Raw genomic sequence first — 12,356 nt, 5'->3', positions numbered from 1 at the left:
ATGGGATCGAGTGTTTCCCCCTCGCACGCACGCACGCACGTGCGGGTTTTCTCCGGGTGCTACGGTATTCAGCCCACACGTAAACGCTCAATGAATTGGCTGCACGTCTATGTCATCTGTCTTAATACATCATAATACATGGCAGGGATCAGCAACCGAAATAACAAGAAGAGACATTTTGTTCCGATTTCGATTAAAAAAAAACCCCTCCACGTCTCAAGAGCCGCAATGCACTGTGTGGTGAATACGAGACGGCGGTTCACTGAACGAATAACGGTCACGAAGCGGCAGTCCTTCCAGAGCCCGCCGACCCCTGATATGTGAAGAACCGCAGAGCTTGGAGCAATTGTTGGTAGCGGCAGCGCTCGCCGCTGGCTGCTGCTGCTGCCTCCCAGCTCGTCCGTGGTTCCTCCTCCTGACGTCTCTGAGTCGTCGACGTCCCCCCCCCTACCCCCCTTCTCTATCTGTACGAGAGCGAGCGAACACGAGTCACGCCTTGACTTTATTCCATTTAACATCGCAAGTCAAAACGCGTGATACGATACGTTTCGAGAACGCGCCTGTGCAGCATCCACCGCCACCGACGTCGTGACGGCTGTGGTTTTTGTTTTTTTTGGAGCGACGCTTTCCGCCTAATTCAGGACCACGCACGCGGCGATGACTCACGAAGGCAAATTCATTGAGAGCAACAAACAACAACAACAACAACCGGAAGGCCGCCGCTCGGTTCGCAATCACAGGAGGTCAGCAATCAATGTCATGGACTGCGGCGGCGAGGACTGTAATGGGTTTAACGGAGTTGAGCGGCCAAAAGGGCTGGTGTTGGCAGGAAGATAAAAGGGCTTTCTTTGTACAGGGAGGTGGCCAAGGAAAATCCACGGCGATCCATTTCTAGATACCCCCACCGATTGCAAATGAACAAGCGATGGAATATTGGGGGGTGGTGGGTGGTGGGGTGGTTCGATTTATGGACAGAGTTGTTCGATCAAAAAAATTGCGTTGAGGGCTATCATTCGTTGCACGCACAGAGAATGATGGCCCCCAGACGTATCGAGAGAGAGAGAGAGGGACACGTTCTGGAGTAACGAGCTGCTGTTGCTGCCTTTGCTCTACAACGTCTCCCTCTGTTCGAGTGGCGGTATCTGCACGTCACCCGGGCCCCCTCTGTACAAGGCAGTGGTGTCACGCACGACGACAGGTGGCCATCACAGACTGAAGCGTCTCTTCACGCTTACGTGTGCTGATGATAGGGCCGTGTGTGTGTGTGTGTGTACAGACACCGCGCGCGCAATATGTATGGTTTGCGTGTTGACCATGCGTGATGATGAAACTAAACTTATAAGGAAACACAATTAACGCGTTATATTTTTTTTTATCAACGCGTCATTGAATACCACGCTTCGCGATGCTTGTTTGGTGTTGCGTGTCGCTCGCTCCACACGTCATGAAAGAAAAGGACGCTGCCGTTATGTAGTTGAGGTTAGCACGCTGCATGGGATAGAGTGTTTCACCCTCGCACGCGTGGGTTCTTTTCGCACATGTATGTGTAGGACCGCAGAGCTTGGGCAATTGTTAGTAGCACCTCCCCCCCCCGCCCGCCCGCCACCACCACCCCTGCCGTGGCCCCCGCCCCTCTGTCCATTCGTCCAGCAGAATGGGTTCGCCACGGTTAGTTAGCGTGTGGTGGGGTAAAGTGTGGGTACTCCCACCTCTTGCAAGACGTGCGGCCGCCGTAGAAGAGGAGCACGAGCCAGCCATCGCAACAGCTGCACCTTTGCGTTTCATTCAGGCGTGGGGCTTACAAATGAAGTAACTAATGAACTCACCTAATTAGCGGAATTAAACAGTTGGGGGTGTGATGATAATTCACCCCCGAGCCTCCGCACCTCCACAAGGGCGAGTCCATGAGATGTTGCACGCCATTCAGGCTGGCGATTAGATAAAACAAAAATCGATGACGCTGTGACTCGTTTCTACACCGCGGATGATGTAGCGGCTTCTAGCGGCTGCGTGGAATCCATTGCGTGCATCGCCTACAGAAGGTTTACGAATCGGGACGTCGATTCACGCCAAACAATATTCGATGTACGCGTGCATCGCGAGCTTTGTCGATATTAATCTATGAATTGATATACCACCGGGATCAATATGCTTGCTCTCGGATGGTTACTTACGAGTTATGAGTTCAAATCTTTGTCGGGGTCAACTGGGCTTACCATGTTGACAACCATCACAATCATCATCACCATCATCACCACCACCACCATCACCATCATCACCACCACCATCACCATCATAACCACCATCATAACCACGATCATCACCACCATCATCACCATCACCACTGCCATAACCATCATAACCACCATCATCACCACCATCATCACCACCACCATCATCACCACCATCACCACCACCATCATCTTCATCACCATCACCATAACCACCATCATCACCATCAATGTCATCATTGCTACCACGATCATCTTCATCACCATCATCATCATCACCAATATCACCATTGCTACCACTATCATCTTCATCACCACCATCATCACCACCAATGGCATCATTGCTACCACGATCATCTTCATCATCATCATCATCATCACCACCAATATCATCAATGCCACCACGATCATCTTCATCACCACCATCATCACCACCAATATCACCATTGCTACCACTATCATCTTCATCTTCAGCATCACCACCACCACCACCAACATCTCTCCAATCGTTGGGTAAAGCGCCACCACGTTGCACCAAGCGAACAGTAGATAACACCCTACATTGATTAATTCATTCAAACTGAATTCTTTACAACGAGGGTTCGATCTAAATTTCACAGGGTCACGCGTCCGTCTTGTGCGGGTCGCCCCTCAATGACGGCGGAGGAGGAGCGCAGATGAATTATCATTTGCACCCTTAATAAACAAGCCCAAGACCTGATGACCCGAAATGCGCCCCGATCTCATCGCATCTCATAAGCGTGGGCTGAGTTGAAGCCTCGTGGTCACTGCTGCTTTATTATTCTTTTTTTTTTACCAGCTAATGCCCGCTGAGCTATTTACATTTTTTTCAGACGCGACCCAGCCACAAATGATAGCCCAACGAAATGGCTTGTCGCGTGAAAATTTGTAGCAAGAGAAATACTCAAAACGCATTGTTTGTAAATGTGGAGGGAAAAACCCCGGAGAGAGACACCGCAAACTCCAAATACACAGCAGGCGTCTGGGTCGGCATCGAGCCCACGACCTCCTGCATACCAGGCGAGGTAGTTAACATCTCCTAGCCACCGTGACTTGGACGGCCGATCACCAGGCTGCGGCTGCCAGCGGGCTACGTTGTCAGCCGAGGAAAGTAAATATATATTCATCAGAATCCATTGTACTGTACTATACCCCCACCCCCCCGTCCAACATCCATGGCTCCCTCTGACTGCTTACACCGCCACTGACAATCGCTTGGTGAAAAATGAGAAAATTACCCCCGACCCCACCGCGATCCGAGCGGCGTGGAGAAGCCTCGTTAGGCAGTGGATTGATGGAGGTGGGCGGACGGGTGGGTGGGTGGTGGCACGTGTATAGGGACAGACAAAGCCTCTCGTCAAGGGACATAAAGCATCACGCGAACTCCGGCCATCCTCGCAGTGGCTCGCCATCGAACAAAGACGGCGGCCGCTGCATCGCGCGGCGCTTTCAGATGCGCTTCTGCGGCCGTCTGGAACGCTCTTCCTTCCGATATTAGGAAGCCACTGGAGCCACGCACTTTTAAATCGTCTAGATTGAAAGCTCATTTCTTTAGAAATGCTTTTTGTGTTTAGTTTGTTGTCCTTCCCCCGCCACCTCCGATTCGCACGGTTGGCTACGTACGGTGCGAAAGAAGTTCAACATAGGTACATACATAGGCATTGCGTGATGCGAGCGGCTCCTCTCTCGTAGCTACACTCATAGGCGTGCGTGGCGTCTCAAGCTGTCCCACGCGTGACTAGATAATAATAATAATACGAGGGCAACGATTAGAATTTAATAGCAATAATAATGATGTGTTGGTCATGGTGGGAGGTGTTTGGCCACTGTGTGGGGAGCAGCGGCGTAGCGGTTAGTGGCGATTATCTGAACCGGTCCTGGAGAAGTAAATGACTCGGATGCCTGTAGATTTAGAGTTTGTGTCTTTCTCTCTGCCCGTGGTCGCGTTGATTTTTCTCCGAGTCCTCCCGTTTTTTCCCTTCACGTTTAGAATCAACGTCACGCGTTTAGATTATTTCCATGCGATAAGCCACTTCGTTGAGCTTTCATTTGTGGTCAGGTCGCTTCTGGAAAAGAGCTCCACAGCTCAGTGAGCCTTACCTGGTAAAATCAATAAAAACTTCAGTCTTTGTTAGTGTCAAATGAGTACCTGGTGCGATGTGTAAAACGTTGCCACTAGGGAGACAAAGGCGGCCAGGCGCGGTGCTGACACACCCCACTCCCTCGTTTGCCGTGGCGGCATTCAAAGGCGCTGGTCGCTTCACAGCAATTTCCCCAACAGTCTGCTAAGGCTATACGGGGGGGGGGGGGTTGGGAGATTTTTGTTTCACCATACTTCACTACGTGGACGGTCCAGCCAGAAACACGGAGAGATGGAGAGGAGGCACCACGACGGAGTTGGAGCGCCACGGAGCTCGGTCCCATGCACACACGGAGAGTGATGACGTCGTCTGTAGTTCAGCGTTCTTCATTGCAAGGCACGCGGATCACCGCCAAATGCACAACGAGTGAAAACACCTCCCCATCGTCATCGTGCTGCTGTCACAAACCCCGACAATGTTTTTTTTTAATGTGTGGCGGCCCCTCACACTGATGATGTCTTACCGGGGAAAGTGCCCCCCCCCCCACTTTCTCTGTAAATTCGTGAATAAAACTGCTGAAGCGTGAGCACGAGAGGGTTGCGAAACAAGTGTGGGCAGGCCTTCAATCCAGCAGTGGATAAACCATGCCCCCTCCCCCGTGTAGATGATGTATAAACAACATCGGAGCCATATCGGCGGTCGACGTGAAATGAGCAATTACGTCTGATTGATAGCCTCATTACCCTCGCAGCTGACCAGTTATTTGGTGCCATCAATAAGTACAGCAATCATCATTAGCGCCCTGAAATTCAAAGCGCGAGGAATGTTCCTCCCGCCAAACCCGCTTGAGTTGTTGTTGTTTTTAGTGAACTTCGCAACGTTTTCACACAACGACCTCTCGTCACCAGCCAATGGTCGACGCCGCTCTGGGGGTTATGCAACACGTGGCAGCTGACGACGATGAGTTGTGCTGGGACAGCGCTCCGCACAAATACGTGAAATTGAAACGACATCAAAACTCGCGTTTACAAAAAATAAATTATATTTTCCCCTTCAGTTTTTTTTGGTTTTTCAAAGCTGCGTTCCAATTGCGCTGCTCTTTGGTGGCCACGTGACGAGACGGAGAATGCGTTCCCATCGAGGACTCGACTCCGGAGCGGAGTTACATCGGTGACCGTGCTGCTGCTGCACTTGGCTTGTCTGCAATCCAGCGCTGTGGAGGCAGCAGCGAGGGTTGGTGGATCACCGCACCGATGTCCTGCAATGCCCTTCCTTCCCGTGGGGTGCCCGTGCTCCTGAACTTAGCTCGCCAGGAAGATGGCAGTGCGGTATTCCCTCGATATTCGCCAACTTGCTGTCCGCTGCGTTTCGCGAATCGCATCTGGAACTCTCTTACGCGACTGCATTGAGAGAAAAAAAAGTGATGGCAGAGAATGTATAGTAATAGGTTTTTACCCTTTCAACTGGTACAAAACTGACACCTTTATACAAGGGAACATGTTTGCAATAACCACAACATAAGCAGTCAAAATGCAAACAAAAATAAACAACTCTTCTTCTTGGTTCTTTCAGTAAAGTCACGTAGAAGGGAAGTAATAAAATAATAAAAATAAAACATGAACATAATATTATTATTTTATTACTTCCCTTCTACGTGACTTTACCGAAAGAACCAAGAAGATGAATCCCTGCAGTCACGAAAGCTTTAAATCGAAATAAACAACTCTGATAATGATAATGATATGCACTGTCCTTGAAGTTGATTGGTCCACACCCGAGACAGCTTTTCTTAGAGCCTAGTCTCCATTGGTGTTGGACCAGATGACGCCAAAAGGCGTACAACTCAAAAACATGATGCCTTGTATAAAGGTGTCAGTTTTGTACCAGTTGAAAGGGTTAAAAACCTATCACTATATTTTGCCACTGGTAAAGGAGGTCTCATAATGTTAAAGAGAATGTAATTTGAGAAAGTGATGATATCAAGTAACGAGACAATTTTCATGTATATAATAGCTTCTTTTACGTATTCATTCAAGGTAATTCATGAAAAAGATCGGTGTTCGGAGGCCAATATCATTAACCGCGAAATGTACTATTCACGAACATCTACAGAACGTATACCCCCGCGAATAACGAGGGAATGCCGTGCAGCACAGACGTGTGGACTCCACGTGTCCTTCCTCCTCTCACGCGTGGGGGTTTCTCCCCACGCGCTTTAAGTATTTTTCTTATCACAATGTCCACTTCGCCGAGCCATCATTTGTGATAGCCAGGTCGTTTCTGAAAAAAAGCTAAAAAGCTCAGTGGACCTTACCTGATTAAAAATACAGGGTGTTTTAAAAAGATGAACCCGATTTGAAATCGCTATATCTCTGCAACCACGAACCGCCCATGAATGAAACTCTTACCACTGGAAAGGGCGGGGCATAGAGAGGGCGGGGCGTAGAGAGGGCGGGGCGTAGAGAGGGCGGGGCGTAGAGATTCAAATGATTCCCGCTCGATGCCTCTCCCAGCGCACAAACAGCCCCTAGCCTCAGTCGTTCGCAAGACGGTGACCCCGCAACACAAGGTGTTTTGCGTTCCGCAGTTCAGCAAGACTGAATCCGTAATTGCGGTGCAGCGTGCGTTTCAACGGCGTTTTGGCATTGATCCGCCAATGTCAAAGAGCATGGTGGCACAAAAGACCGTGTTTTTGTGCCACTATTAGCGACTAATCTGGATGACCTCAAAAACAGAATCACGGCAGCTGTGACGTCAGGGAAGAAGACCCTTTGAGAGGCGTTTTGGGAAGAATTCAAACTAACGTCTCGATGTTGTCCATACAGCAGGTGGAAGGCAAATATAGCATTCATAAAATTGTTAGTAAAACGTGATAACTCATTCAACCGTTTGTAACTTTTCGTGAAATTGCTACATGTTGGCATCGTGTAAAATACTGCTTTGAAATTGGGTCCACCGTTTTCAAACACCCTGTATATATTCTAGATTTGAAGCTTTCGTGACTGCAAGGATTCATACTCTTAGTTTTTTCGGTAAAGTCACGTAGGTAAAAACTTAAATTAAAATTAATAAAAATTAATAAAAATAATTTTCATTTCATTAAAATTTATAAAAATAATTGTAATTTCATTTTTTACCTACGTGACTTTACCGAAAAAACTAAGAGTATGAACCCTGTATATATGGCAGTTAATTAATACCACTGTTACGATTGGCAGTCACTGGAGCCCTGAGGGCTGCTTTGTCTGAGTGCACGAGCGCCACTGGGGACACGTGGCAAGCCTCCCCGTGGCGCCCTCACGACTTGCGACGTTTCACTCTGACAACAACAACAACACCCAACGCCTTTTTTGTTCATATCGCTTCGCAAACCCGTGGGAACGAGTGAAACAACAGCAGTAGCAGCAGTTGCAGCAACAGAGGCAGCCGCCGCAGCATCATCAATAGCAGCATCTGCACCTCAATTGACCCCCACACTTTGGCGAAAGCGTCAGCACGGTACATTTCGTTGCTCTGATCTCTGAGCTGGGCAGCCATCGTAGGCAATGGTCACGCGTGATAATTGAGTAGGGTTCTCGTAATTTGAAACATTATAATTCATATTGTCCAGGGGGGGGGGGGTCCTCTCATTCCCATGAGTGGTCGTCTCCTTGAGCACATTCCCACATTCCTATTTGCATCCCCTTGAGTGGTCCCGTATTTTATCGACCCTGGCGAGAGTATGAGCTGCGTTATTCTCAGGTTGAAGGTCACAATCATCACAAAACAGCCGTGGTCGATCCACTGCTGGATGAAGGCTTCCATAAACTACTGCCGTCACCTCTCACGACTCTGCGATGGAACAAACAGATTTCAACCTGTACAGCCTTCCAATTGTGAACGGGGCTATATATTTATGTGCATTTATGTGCGTGCTAACGGCCCGTTCAAGCCTTTACGTGGTTGAGAATATACCACCAGTGACGAGCGATAAAGTGAGATCAAAACAAGTCATGCGCCTCCCCTAGGTCGACTCAGCCTTAAACAAGTAACCCACCGTGCTGTGTGCAAATCAGCATCGTAATCTCTGTTTAGACTGGTTGAATCCGATGAGCTGCGAATCTCTTTTTGTTCACAGATGTCCAATAAATATCAACACCGGGGGGGGAGGGGGGGAGACAAAGGTGGCCGGGTGTGTATTTGCCCTCACCCCCCGCCCCGGCCCCAGCCTACGTGTGTCGTTCACACCTGAATGAGCCGCTCGCCCCAGCACTCTGCGATGGCCGCAACTGGGAGTGGATATCTCTTCGTCTTGCCGTGGCCAGAGCGCCGCTTTGTTCGCGGCCACGAGAGATGCCTCGGAGGACCCCGGCGCGCGCGCGTGTGACAGCGGGCGGATTGAGACGCGGCTCCCTATTCAACGAAGGTTCCGTCTCTTCCCGTGCACAACGAAGCAGCTCACACACTGCCATATCGGGAATATCGGAGGCAGAAGCCAAATTACACCTCCCCCCGCCCCCCCATGATCCCCCTTCTTCTCTCTCCACGCGACGAGCCCGCGGCCCCTCTGGGCCACCTCGGGTGCTCATTGAATAGAAATGAACTCTCGTGCCCGCGTGTGTCTGTGTGTGTGTGTCCGTGTGTGTGTCTGCGTGCGTGTGTGTGTGTCTGCGTGTGTGTGTCTGCGTGTGTGTCCGCGTGTGTGTGTGTGTCCGTGTGTCCGTTTGTGTGTGTGTCTGCGTGTCTGCGTGTGTGTGTCTGCGTGTGTGCGCGTGTGTGCGCGTGTGTGTCCGCGTCTGTGTGTCTGCGTGTGTGTGTGCGCGTGTGTCCGCGTGTGTCCGTGTGTGTCTGCGTGTGTGTGTCTGCGTGTGTGTGTGCGCGTGTGCCCGCGTGTGTCCGTGTGTGTCTGCGTGTGTGTGTCCGCGTGTGTGTCTGCGTGTGCCCGTGTGTGTCTGCGTGTGTGTGTGCGCGTGCGTGGGGAACGGTGGCGCAGCGGTTAGCGCGCTGCGCGACGAACCCCCGGCGACCCGAGTACGATTATTCCCTCGCACTGAACTGGTCTTGGCTCTCCCCTAGGTCGACTCAGCCACAAATGAGCACCTGGTCGGTGCAGTAAACATCACCACTCGGAAGACAAAGGCGGTCGGGCGTGGTGTTGGCCGTCCACCTCCTCGTGTGCCGTGCTTGCAGTACGGCACACGAGGAGGTGGACGGGCGTGATGGCGGCCTTCTTCTGCTGCTGGAGGCTACGCGGGGCAATTGCGTGTCGCGAGTCGGGGCCGTTCGTATTCCTCTCCTGCTAAGCCAGGAGGCGCGGAATCAGCGGATTTAATTAGCATCGACCCGCATTGGTTGACAAGGCTACACCCAGCAAGAAAAAGGGCAGTCGCATCGCCACCACCGCCACCACCACCACCACCTCAAGATTAAACAGAGACCAAAGACGTCGGGAGGGGGGTGCGGGGGAGGAGGCACAAATAACCCAACCCCAACAACCACACAAACACAATCCCCGCAGCCTCGCGAGAAGGAAATTCACTGACCCCCCCTCCTCCTCCAGGACCCCCGCTCCGCCCCCGCCATCACACCGCGTTTATTGAATTCCGAGCAGGGAGCCCGACGCGCGCGGACGGAATTGCATCGCGCGGCAGAGTTCCCGCGATAAGAGGGCAATTTCACAATCCTGGGCCCCCACGCCGCGCACACCGCACACCCACCGCTCGCCCAAGCCAGGCCCAGGCATCTCCAATGATTCCAATTCGATTCTGACTGGGATCCCACCCACCGGCACGAGCGCCACAAGAATCACCGCCGTGCATGTATCCATCATCTATAGCTCTCTTGAGCTACCCCAGAAAGGAAGGAGGCATTGGCCGTGCAGCCGGTACACGGGAGAAGAGAAGACAAACGAGCAGAGAGCGATTCGCTCGCGGCTTCCTTTCAGCCGGGTCAGTGCGGGTCGGCACCCCGGGAAACGTGTGTCGTTGGGCACCCTGCACACCACATCAAGTATGCCTCTCGCAATCGACTCTTGGTGTTCATTACATGCCTACCCACTCCAGCTGCGCAATAAACCCGGAACATATTTCCCCGTACCCTGCACACCACATCCAGTATGCGTCTCGCGATGTCTGTGGGTAGTTTACGGTCACTTGCCTAGCGCGGTCTACATGAAAGCGACTCAGAAAACATTCAGTGGGAAATGAAGCTGTGTCGGGTAAGGGCATCTTGCGGAGCTCAGCTCTCCCCTCCATCTCCCTCCCTCCCTCTCTCCCTCTTGTTATCCCTTCTCCCCCGCACCTCCGATTTGCACGGTTGGCTACGTAACGGTACGAAAGAAATTCAACGTACGTACATAGATACAGGCGTACACCTCTCCAGGTGCAATATGGAGCACTGCGAGAAGCCATTGACCAGGATGTAATTGCAGCGGTGTTTACCTTTAATTAAATATACCGCGAGTCAACGGCTCCGGTTCAGGGGATCGAACGCAGATACCGTGTGAGTGTGTGTGTAAATCGCGAACATAATTGGTCGTGAAATTGTGCAGAATAAAAGAAACGTGATGGAAAAAAAACATTTGCTTTGTGTTCATCTTTGCAATCTTTTTTTCTCCTTTCGGCGTGGCACAAGTGGGTAATTACGAAAAAAAAAGCCAAGATTGGCACAGCATTGTATCCCACATGAGACCCATCAGAACCCTTCCAGATGCATACAAATGCTAAACCCAGTCAGTTCCCGGGGAGAAATTGTAAATTATAAGCAGCATCATCCTTCAACCAATTTAGTTATTTTAGTAAGTGTTGAAATAGAATCTCAGATGCGTAATACTGATGCACTTTTAAAAATAGATATTTATAAAGACATCACATATCGGTTGTAGATTAAATTTTAACTCCAAGACCCTGGTGGTGTGAGCATCATGAGAATGTCATCAGCAGCAGGACGATGCGCATATCTCCAGCGTGAGTGGGAAATAAACGACTCGGGCCACATGAGTGCGATTGTGGCCATGCAACCAAAACTATGGGCCGTGTAATAAACCCATGAAGATGCACAGAGACCCCGTAGAGATACATAGAGACCCATAGTGATACGTAGCGACGCACACAGTTACACAGTTACTCATAGAGATACATAAAGACCCATAGAGATGCATTGACGACAAGCCACAGTAGTGCGATTGTGGCCATTAAACACAAATTATGAATCGCGTAGTAAATCCAGTTGCAGTCTGCGATCCTTTGGTGAAGGGGAAATAGCGAAACCACACGAACTCTCTCTCTCTCTCCCTCTCTTCTGAAGCCTTCTCATTGTGGCATGCAGACCCTGGGATTGGCATTCGGCTCCTGAGCATATTGCTCCCATATGTAAGAGCAGAATTCAACTGCGATGTTGCTCCTTCATTGCGAGGAATAATTACAAGGACGCACTATAATTCGAGAGAGAGACACCTTTGCAAAGATGAAATTTGCAGCTAGATTTGAAGCTTTCGTGACTGCAGGAATCCATACTCTTTGGTTCTTTCGGTAAAGTCACGTAGGAATAAAATATGAATAAAATATTATTAAAATATTAATTTTTACCTACGTGACTTTACCGAAAAAACCAAAGGGTATGAAATTTGAACTCCGTAAGCATCCTTGTCTCGCGCCTCGTATGGCAAAAAAAAACACGTTTTGACCTTTTGACAAATGTCAAAACAAACCCAACATTACCATCTGCTATTTGATATGCCCCATACTTGCATGAGCTCGAAACTTGTAATAATTCTGAAACCTCCAGTAGATCTACAATTATACCATAACCCATACAGCACTTCGTACAGAATAGAGTATATATAAGTAACATTACCCCAGGGGCGATTAAAACAAATATCCTTGAACATTCTAATTTTTTATTAAAGAGAAATAAATTACGGACGAGCACCATTGCATCTCCCTCCCCCACCCCCTCTCGCGTAGCTATCTGGGTCCACGAACGACGCCGCTCAGAACCACGAGCACACGAGGTTACCTTTGAACCCAATGGGCTCCCTGCTGAT

The sequence above is a fragment of the Lampetra fluviatilis genome, chromosome 13 (genome assembly GCF_964198595.1).
Source record: "Lampetra fluviatilis chromosome 13, kcLamFluv1.1, whole genome shotgun sequence".
Classification (NCBI taxonomy): Eukaryota; Metazoa; Chordata; class Hyperoartia; order Petromyzontiformes; family Petromyzontidae; genus Lampetra; species Lampetra fluviatilis.
The sequence above is the reverse complement of the archived record's forward strand: the minus strand, read 5'-3'. Positions refer to the sequence as shown.